The sequence below is a fragment of the Triticum dicoccoides genome, chromosome 2A (genome assembly GCF_002162155.2).
Source record: "Triticum dicoccoides isolate Atlit2015 ecotype Zavitan chromosome 2A, WEW_v2.0, whole genome shotgun sequence".
Classification (NCBI taxonomy): domain Eukaryota; kingdom Viridiplantae; phylum Streptophyta; class Magnoliopsida; order Poales; family Poaceae; genus Triticum; species Triticum dicoccoides.
The window spans coordinates 695,045,614-695,055,680 of NC_041382.1; positions in this window are offsets into that span (position 1 = coordinate 695,045,614).

Consider the following 10,067-nt stretch of genomic DNA (forward strand, 5'->3'; position numbering starts at 1 on the left):
CCCCCTCTCTCTCTCTTGTTTCTCACCCTCTGCCCCTTCTTCTCTCCTGTGCCGCCGTATGCAATGGGAGCTATGGTTAAAAAAATTGCTCAATGTCATCTCTCTCCCTCTCCTTCCTCTCATGTACCATGGGCAAAGATCTCTGGCATAGAAGCTTAACCGAGCCCCACCTTCCTCTCTGTCGACTGTAATCACTGATTTATTTGGCAGGGACCTTACAGTGATGCCTCGTTGATGTCGCGATGTCATCCGGGGCACCGATTCTATAGCGGCACAGAAGTTGACGGTCTTCCACCATTCAAATATCAAGGGTATGTTTTCTTCTTCCCTTACCCATGAGTTTGACTATATTTTGTTCTTCCAATTTGATTGTATTTCCCCAATTAGTTTGAAACCAGTGGCATTGAGAACAATCATGTTAATATGCACTGAATAAATGTACGATCTGAAATTATAAGCGTAAAATGTTTATCTCAATTGCAGCAGTAATATTGGAAATAGAAAAAAATGAGGTGCTTTCTTTTCACCTTCATATTTATAAACGTTTCCACATGATAGTTACTACTTTTATATGAAGAAATCAATGCTTCAGCAGATATCAATTCGAGCTCAGTGCTAGCATGCAGAACACACAAAGGTGCAGTACTAGGGGGAGCCAGGATTTGGGTATAGGGGGCCCAAGCAAAGATCTCTGGCATAGAAGCTTAACCGAGCCCCACCATTTGAGGAGCGCTCCTTCGGAAGCCTACACAACGATCCTATGGGATGGGCTGAGAGCGCGTCACTTGGCGCGCTCTCAGCCGCCGTCACGTGCCGCTCTCTCTCCGGATTTTATTTTTTTCGCACGCGTTTTTGGCTTTTTAGATGGTTTTTCTAGGGTTTTTTACTTTTTGTTTTTTCACAGGTCTTTCTTAGCTTTTTGAAAAAATAGAACGAAAAAACTTGTTTTTTTCTATGAGCGGCAAGATTTTGCTTCCGCGAGAGGTACGGCCATGCCTTTCACAAACGAAAAAAAACATGTTTTCTCTTTTTTTTCCGTGAGAGGCATGGCCGTGCCTTCGGAAACAAAAAAAAAGTGTTTTCTCTTTCTTTCTTTTTTCTGTGAGAGGCACGGTTTTACTTCCGCAAGAGGCACAATACTGGAAAAAAATATGTGTTTTCTCTTTTTTTTTCTTCCGCGAGAGCATGGTGTTGCTTCCGCGAGAGCATGGTTTTGCTTCCGTGAGAGGCACGGTCGTGCCTCTCAGAAACGAAAAAAATGTGGTTCCTCTTCCTTTTTTTTTCTTTCGTGAGAGGCACAATCGTGCCTCTCGGAAACAAAAAAAACATGTTTTTTCTTTTTTTTTTTCTTGCGTGAGAGGCACAGTTTTGTTTTCGTGAGAGGCATAGATTTGCTTCCGCGAGTGGCATGGTCGTGTCTTTCGAAAACGGCTTCCGGAAAGTGAAACAAACGTGCTTCTGGTTTGATTTTTTCGCCTGTTTTTTCATGAAAAAAGTTCATCAAAACGTACTAATATGTGATCTAGTTTTGAAAATCTCGGCGCGAGGAATCCAAGGGTGAAAATGATTTGAGATTTGAACGCATGGTTTCAGAGATAAAACAGTTTGAATAAAATGATAAAAAAGAAAATTTTCAGGTTGCAACAAATGGCACACATACAACGCGCCATTTGTCACAACTAGAAAGGTAGAAGTGATCTTTAAAAAAGTACTCCTCAATTAGTGATTTCAGATCATGAGCAGGAGCGAGGAGGCAACGGTAATCACGTTCAAAGCACTTGTCAATCATGTCGGGGGCTAGTTTCTTTAGGGTAAAGTTAACGCCCTGGACTAGTACAGGAGGAGCGGAGCGGAGATCATGACTTGAACTGCGCTTTATTCCCCGTTCTCCTATGGCTTTATGGCCATGAAGACATGGTGGATCCCGTTCCATGTCAGCGGCAGGGCTCCGCCTTTTAGAATTATTTTGCGTTTTTGTAGAGTTTGTGTCCTGTTCATGAAGGTGAGGCGGTCGCGGCTTCCTGAAGATGGGATAAAGTTCTCCCACCTAGTCTTCGTCTGGATGACACTTCTAGCGTCGCCAGAGGGTGTGTGGAGGTTTGCTTCGATGGATCCCATGGGGTTCAGTCGGCGTTTTTCTTCGGTGAATCTGTTTGGATTCGGTCTTCATTCGTGTGTAGGTTGGATCCTTCTGATCTACGTTTCTCTTCATCGATAGCGGTTACTTTTCTGATGCGCTGGTCCTCTGGGGCCTTAGCACGATGATTTCCCGACTGTCTACTACAACAACGTTTGCCTAGTTCCAGTGATGGAGGGGCGATGACGGCGGCGCGCCTTCGTCTCGCTCCAGTATTTGTAGTTGCCGCTAGATGGTCTACGTACCTGGATATAATATTATTATTTTTACTTCTACTGTTTGTTGTACAACCTTGACAGTTGATGAATAGATTAGAAGTTTCCCGATTTTTTTTAAGGAAGACTTCTCCCCATTTCATAATTTCAGCATCCATATTTTTTTCTAGAGATGATGATACGAAACACGGTTTATAATTTGATCTAAGGTGCTGATTTCTTGGGCCATTTTAAACATGTAAACTTCATTTCCCACGAGGCCATCGATGAGAATGTTGCTTTTACTCTTTGCTTAGTAGTTCATGTAATGTTAAATGCTCAGTAACTGGGTCATTTTTCTCTTATATATTTTTGTGGTAATGGAATCTCATATTAATTATTATGCTTTCACTGCTATGGCTTGTTCTCAAATATATATATAAAGACTTCATTGCATGCCAACTAAGCACAAAATTGGGAAAAAATTGGTTGGGGGGTAGAATGTGGCACCAAAGTGCATCAATGAAGGTTCAATTTTGAGAAATTTCAAAACATGAGTAATATCAGTTACAAATGTTAACATCTGGCACATTGATATTAAGAGAAAATCTATTAACGATGGTAACAAACCCTACCACAAAGCTATACTCCACACTATTGATGACCTTTCAAAAGCACAGTATCACACATCCTAATACAACGGAAGATAAGGTGACCAGCATTTTCACACACGGTCTCAGCATGGAATGTAGGATGTTTGAATATTCCTTGGAATTGTTGGATGCATTCAATAATTGTTTCCTCCTTTTTGTTTCTTGACATCGTTTCCTTAGTGCTTCCTTGAGAGGCATGTGGTACAAGTGTGTACGGGTTTCCTCCCCTTGTCCGTCTGGAAGAGGCACCAAGTAAAACATCTCAGCCTGCAAGCCACGCTATTTGTTATTTTTTATGTTGTCCCTAGTAATTTGCATTGAGCTATCGATGGCGAGGCGGTGTTTTTTGTAATATTCCCATGTGAGCATGCCTCTCCTCACGAGTTTATTGTAGTCATCAAGTGCTAATCTAAGAGATGTGTTGTTGTATTTTTCACTGTACTGTGATGTGGTCTTGCGCATAAGACAGCGGCCAACAAAAGAGAAATTATCATACTCATCACCACGACAAAGTCTAAAACTTTTTTCTTGACATCTTGATATTTTTGCCCGGATGGCTTCTAATACACTATAAACAAAAAATTGATGGATTAACAGCCGGTACATGAACATTAAGAGAAAATCTCTCAACGAGGAAATAAACCGTACTAAACAAGCTACACTCCACACTGTTGATGACCTTTCAAAAACACGGTATCACACATCCTAATACAATGGAAGATAAGGTATACATGACCAACATTTTCACAGACGGTCTCAGCATGGAGTCCAGGATGTTTGCATATTCCTTGGAATTGTCAGATGCATCCAATAGTTGTTTCCTCCTTTTTATTTCCTGGCGTCGTTTTCTTAGGGCTTCCTGGAGAGGCATGCGGTACATGTGTGTACGGGTTTGCAGCCCTTCTCCTTCTGTATACGGCACCAAGTAAAACATCCCCACCTGCAAGCGACGTTCTTTGTATTTTTGGATGCTATTCCTAATAATTTGCAATGAGTTGTCGATGGCGAGGTGGTGTTCTATGTAAGCTTCCCATGTGAGCATGCCTCTCCTCACGAGTTCATTGTAGTTGTCAAGTGCTAATCCAAAAGACATGCGGTTGTATTTTTCACGGTACAATGATGTGGTCTTGAGCATAAGACAGCGGTCACCAAAAGAGAAAGTACCATACTCATTACGTTGACAAAGTCTAAAACTTTTTCTTGGCATCTTGATTTTTTTGCTCGGATGGCTTTTGCTACCCAATGTAAAAAAACATGATGGGTTAGGTTCATAATAATATTATAACAAGACAATGCTCAACATACAGCGAAGAAAAAGAGTACCATGACTCGTGAAATTAACCGATGTTTGTAGTGGGAAAAAAATCAAGTTAACCCGTGTAATAAAAATATATAACCAAGATTGTGTTAATCGCGAATCAACCTGTGGTTGAGTTGGTTAGGTGGACAGTGGTATCCCCAACCCACCAGGGTTCAAATCCTGGTGCTCGCATTATTCCTGAATTCATTTCAGAATTTCCGGCGAAGCGCTTTCAGTGGGAGGAGACGTTCCCGTCGACAACGAGGCGCCTACAGTGACTTCGTAAATCTCAAGATAATATGCCGGCTCAGTCTCTCGAAGGTGCTCATAGGGGTAGGGTGTGCGTGTGTGCGTTCATACAGGTAAGTGTATGCGCGTGTATATGAGCACTTGTGTCTGATGCTAAAAAAAAAAAGATTGTGTTAATCGAACGGGTGGACCATACCCGTGTTCTCGGTTCCTATCCATGGCCGTTGCTTTATCTCCTAATTAGCGATCCTCGAGAACTATTTGGATGCTACGTTTGTCTACGGGTTTGCCGGCTGCTGATATTCTCTGGGTCTTTGCGAGATCTTTATGCACACCAGAAGCTTGGCTGATTATAAGAGTCCAATCCGAGCTCATGAAAGTTTTTTATCAGACAAACTCTTACACGTAAGTCCGTAGCAGCAGCCGTAAGGAGGAATCCGTACCGTATACGCACAGAAGAAGCACAGCCCGGGCCCCCGAGATGAAGCCCAGTAGCGGTGGTTTCTTTCCTATGCTGTTTTTATATCGCGAGAGCTATTTCTCGCTATAAGCGAGATGGATGAACCCTCTCGCGTCGAGCGTTGCAGTATTGGGCCGGCCCACCCGCGCATATTTTCGAGAAAGCAGAGAATAAAAAAGATTGTGCGCGCTAGAGCTGAGTTGTTCTCTGATTCACAGGACGCCACCTAATAGAACAGAAGCCGTTCTTCATATTGGTTCATTCTTTTCCTTTTTTTTATTCGTTACTGTACCACTGGTTCGTTCTCAGGGGGTTTCCCCCCTTTTCTTTTATTTTCTGTTTGCCTTTCTTACTTCTTCTCTAATTTTTTGTTTTTTCTTCTCCAGTTTTTTTCATTTGTTCTTCAGATGTTTTCATTTTTCTTCTCCTTTGGTTTATTTTGTTTCTTTTTTGGTTTTCAACATTTTTTAAATACTTGTTCAACATTTTTTATGTACATGATCAATATTTTTTCAAATACTTGTTCAACACTTGTCAAATACATGTTCAACATTTTTATATACATGATCAAAATTTTCTAAAATACTTGTTCAACATTTTTAAAAATCCTTATTCAATATTTTTCGAATACATTGTTCACATTTAAAAAAAATTCAACATTTGTATATATATAATCAATATTTTTCAAATACTTGTTCAACTTTTTTCAAATAATGGTTCACCTTTTTTCAGATACTTGTTCAACATTTTTAAAAAAATTTGTTCAACAATTTCCAAAATCTTGTTCAACATTTTTAAAATACTTGTTCAACATTTTCTCAAATATTTTTTGAAGAGTGTTTTTTTAATATTTTGAAGTATAAACAAAACCACAAAAATAGAAGCAAAAAAGAATACATAAAATGTAAAAAAAACAGGAAAAAGAAGCTTTAGCCTTCCGCGCTCGTGGGCTGACTCAGCTCTCTCGCCAGCGAGTCTGAAGCCAGACTTGCTGAAGGCAAGAAATAGGGGCACCCTTTTTATATTGGGGGGAGCCCAGTTTTCGCTGTTTTTTTAAGGAAAACTTAGAACTTTATTTAAATATACTAGTTCTCAGATATTTATGAAGATATGACATGCAAAATACAATCTGGGGAACTGTGTCCCAAAATAATAAACTACCATCACAACATAAACCCTCCCTAGCCAAGGAGTGGGCTGCTCCATTTGCGAGTGAATTGCGAAAAACCACCACATTGAAGCGTAAGTTTGCAGGAAAGACTTTTCTACGAATTTGTGCCAGAAAACACTGATTTTAGTTCTAATCTTTTGCAAAAAAAAACACAGATCAACCGTTTTATGCATTTTAACCTTGATTATGGCATGTGGGGCCATGGTATTTTTGCATAATCCACTGGTAGAAAGTCCCGGTTCCTGAACCGGGACTAAAGGATCGGTACTAATGCCCTGACCCTTTAGTCCCGGTTCAAACCAGAACCGGGACTAAAGGCCCTCCACGTGGCCGGTCCACCTTTAATCCCGGTTGGTAACACCAACCGGTACTAAAGGAAATGTTCTGATTTTTTGTTTGAATTTTTGTTTGAATTTTTTTTTTGAAATTTTTTTATTTTCAAATTTCTGAATTATTTTAACCTCTAACCTCTAATCACCCCCCATCACTGCTCAATTTAATCTCTAATCATCCCTCATCATTCCAAATCATCTAACTTCCCGGACGGTCATCCATCCTCCCACTCCCCCAGCCTGAGCACGCTTAACTTCCGGGTTCTATTCTCCCTCGTTTCCAAGTCTGCACTCGTTGTTTTCCTGACAATAGTAAGATGTCAATCCTATTAACCCTCAGGAGTTTAGCTTGAGCATGAAGTCACACATTTCACTGTTTGAGTTTGAAACTATTGTTCTAAAAAACAATAATTTTTTAGTAACACTAATATTTCTTGAATAAGTAGTTTGACCATTGTTTGACCACAGTTTGACCAGATTTGACCAAAATTCAAAAAAACTGAAATAATTATTTAATAACACTAATATTCTTGAATAATTATTTAGTAACACTAATACTTCTTGAATAAGTAGTTTGACCATAGTTTGACCAGATTTAATGAAAATTTAAAAAACTGAAATTTGAGCATAACTTTTTTTCCTTTTGGAATTTGAGGATTCTACAAATTTGCAAACAGGCCATAGGCGGTCTCCATCGGATGTAACTTTTCGAGTAGATGATTTTTCATATAAAAAACTTTTTAATCCGAGTTCGTATGCAAAAGTTATGCCCATTTTACAAATTCCAGAGAGATTTTGTAAATAAAGTCGAAATTCATATTTGTAAATTTTCCCAACAACTAGACCATATATCACATGGGAAACTCATTTTATTTTATTTTATTGACATTTCCATCATTTTCTTTTGTTTTTTTTCTAAAACTGAAAAGGCGGTCCAGGGGGGGAGTTTGAAAATGGGACCTTTAGTACCGGTTCGTGACATGAACCGGTACTAATGCCTCAAAGCCCATTAGTCCCGGTTGGTGGCACCAACCGGGACTAAAGGTCTAACCTTTAGTACCGGTTGGTGGCCGGTTGGTGCCACCAACCGGGACTAATGGGCATCGCACCCTTTAGTCCCGGTTCGTGGCACGAACCGGGACTAAAGGGGCCAGGTGAACCGGGACTAATGCCTTAGCTGCACGAACCGGGATAAATGCACCCATTGGTCCCGGTTCTGAACTGAACCGGGACTAATGGGCTTACCCGGCCTGGACCAAAGCCCCCTTTTCTACTAGTGGTCACCATTTGGGTAAAAGTACAAAACGCAATCAGCTCCTCGTCGCCGGCCTGCAGCAGAGGCGTCGGCGCTCATGGTCCTCGTCGCCAGCCATGGCCACGCCGTCCAAAGGGGGGAAGAGGTTGGCTCGTCGCCGTTGGCCGGTGGTGCCGCATGTGGTGGGATGAGCACCAGAGGACGAGGCGGTGGCTGGTTCATGCACGCGGCAGCCCTGCTAGCTTGGAGTCGCCATGCGCTTGGTACCGTCGGCCACTGCGTGCTCACCGTCGAGGTCGCTGCTTGCTGCGGCTTGCGCGCCGCCGTCACTGCTTGTGCCGAGCTGCGCGGCGCCTCTAGTGCTTGCTCCCCTGGGAGGTCGGGGTCAAGGGCGCCGCTGCTTCCTCTGCTGGGAGGGCGGGGTCAAGCACGCCGCCGCTTGTGCCCGAGCTGTGCGTCGTCGGCGCCGCTTGCTCCATCGGGAGGCAGGGGTCGCGTCCGAGCTGTCTGCCGCCGCTTGCTGCGCTTGCACCCGAGCTGCGCGTCGGGGTCGTAGCCGGGAAGGGCGGGGGCGCGCCAGGAGGGAGATGGCGGCACTGGGAGGCGGGGGCGCGTCGGGAAGGAGGTGGCGGCGCTGGGAGGCGGGGGCGCGCCGGAGGGAGGTGGAGGAGCAGGGAGAGGGTAGTTTTTTAGAGGAGAACTTTTTAGAAAGGGGAGGATGTTTTGGCAAAAAGACCGTTAGCCACATCAGCAAATGGTGGGCTCCATCTGTCATAATCGTCATTAAATGGGCTAAAGCCATCAACTAGTGTTTTCTGCAAAAGATTAGACCAAGAATCAGTGTTTTCAGGCACAAATTCGTAGAAGAGTCTTTTCTGCAAACCTATGCTTCAATGTGGTGGTTTTTTGCAATTCACTCCTCCATTTGCCGATCAATGTACCCAGCTTACTTTGGCTTCCTGAAAACCACCGATCCTCACGTTCAAGTCCTCAATCATCGGTCCATTTGCTGAGAAATTCTTCTCTCTTTTATTCAGCATCGTAACAAGGCCCTTGCAGTCAAGCTCTATGTCTAGCTTAGCAATATTCCGATCCTTGGCTAGTTGAAGCCCTGTCCGGCATGCAAGTAACCTCTGGGTCCTCAGTGGACTAAAAGCCATACATCGCCTCTCCCTGATATGCACCGTTGTGGTCTCTCATGACGACACCTCCGCCTCCTTTGTCCCGGTGCTTTGCTAGTGCCCCGTCAGTATTCATTTTCATCCCGCCCAAGTCTGGGGGTTGCCACCGTTCCTTCAGCGCCGGCACCGGCGCCGGCGTTTTCATTTTCAGCGGGCGAGCGAGCTGTGCAGACTTCCACTCTGCTGCATAGCTGAGCACCGAATTGACCACTACCTCTGAGGCTCCAAAATGTGTTTCCCCTCCCTTGTCTCGTTCCTTGCCAACCATAGGCCATAGACAGCTTGCAACATCAACGCTCTTTCCTTCTCCCCAGCTTCCATGAGCCATGATAATAGCCAGCTAGACGTTGCACTCTGAGAGCCTCTTCCAATATTTATCTTTGTGCCATCCCCAATCCGCCAAATCATACCTTTCCCTTAGCAAGTCTCTTCCATATATGATGCTCCTGAAAGTGAATGATCCTCCTAGAGGGCACATGGCGGTCATAATATTTGCATCCTTGAAATAACGGGCTTTTAAAACTCTCGCACATACAGAGCTGGGTGTATGAAATATCCTCCAAGCTTGTTTGGCAAGCAGAGCTTGATTAAAAGCTTCATGGTTCTTGAAGCCCAAAACCCCCTCATTTTTTCTCTCACACATCTTGTCCCATGCGATCCAACGTACCTTCTTTTCACCATTTGTTGCACCCTACCAGAAGTTCGAAGAGATCGAAGTCAGGTTCTTGCACAATTTCTTTGTGAGTTGAGAAGAACTAATGGTGTAAGTTGGAGTAGCTTGGAGCACAAATTTGATAAGCACTTCTGTTGCCGCGTTGGAGAGCCCTTGTCCTTTCCAGCTTTCCCACTTTTCCTTTTGAATTTTCCCTTGCATGCTTAAAGGCACCCTCCTTAGATCTACCAACCACCGTTGGTAGCCCAAGATACCTTTCACTCAAAGCTTCTGAGGTGAAAACAATAACAGATTTCAAAGCTGGCTTATCCTCCTCTTTTCGCTGGTTTCGAAGTGCATATCTGCTGAGATTTTTATTCATTTTCCCTCATTTTACTTCATATTTAAGTGTGTTTACATTTTTCGCTTCCTGTTCCATTTTTGTTTTTCTTATGTTTTTCTCGTTTTGTTATTTTTAAGATT